The sequence below is a fragment of the Labrus mixtus genome, chromosome 14 (genome assembly GCF_963584025.1).
Source record: "Labrus mixtus chromosome 14, fLabMix1.1, whole genome shotgun sequence".
In the NCBI taxonomy this organism is placed as follows: Eukaryota; Metazoa; Chordata; class Actinopteri; order Labriformes; family Labridae; genus Labrus; species Labrus mixtus.
In genome coordinates, this window is record NC_083625.1 from 440,468 (window position 1) to 441,517 (window position 1,050).

Below are 1,050 nucleotides of genomic sequence, written 5' to 3' on the forward strand. Positions count from 1 at the left end.
GGAGGAAAATGCTCGCAATGTTTGGAGACACCTCCAACCCCTTTCCACCTGCATTCACACAAAGGACTAATGAACTAGAACGCACCATAATTAAGGAGCATTAAAGACAAAATTGCTCGAGCTGCAATTCCCTGTATCCTGCATTGTTGTGTTAGCATGCTAATGTTAGCGCTCTGTAGTTAGTTACTTTTAGTTAGTTAGATTAAGTTCATTCAACACCGCTAAAACCAAAAACAGTCTTTAGTTCACAAAGTCCATCCATCCAGTATCTATACCGCTTTTCCTGTTCGGGGTCACGGCGGGCTGGTGACAACCCCAGCTGTCATTTAGCAAGAGGCGGGGTTACACCCTGGTCTTAATAGACTGTGGGAGGAAGCCGGAGAACCCGGAGAGAACCCGGAGAGAACATGTAGACTCCTCACAGAGAGACTCCTGAAGGACGGGGATTCAAACCAGGAACCTCCTCACAGAGAGACTCCTGAAGGACGGGGATTCAAACCAGGAACCTCCTCACAGAGAGACTCCCGTCAGACGGGGATTCAAACCAGGAACCTCCTCACAGAGAGACTCCCGTCAGACGGGGATTCAAACCAGGAACCTCCTCACAGAGAGACTCCTGAAGGACGGGGATTCAAACCAGGAACCTCCTCACGGAGAGACTCCCGTCAGACGGGGATTCAAACCAGGAACCTCCTCACAGAGAGACTCCAGACAGATGGGGATTCAAACCAGGAACCTCCTCACAGAGAGACTCCTGAAGGACGGGGATTCAAACCAGGAACCTCCTCACAGAGAGACTCCTGAAGGACGGGGATTCAAACCAGGAACCTCCTCACAGAGAGACTCCCGTCAGACGGGGATTCAAACCAGGAACCTCCACACAGAGAGACTCCTGGAGGACGGGGATTCAAACCAGGAACCTCCTCACAGAGAGACTCCCGACAGACGTGGATTCAAACCAGGAACCTCTGCATAACCACTGCACCACCGTCACAAAATGAAATTAAAAAAGTGTCAAACGTGAATTCAAGACAGACGCCAACAAACCAA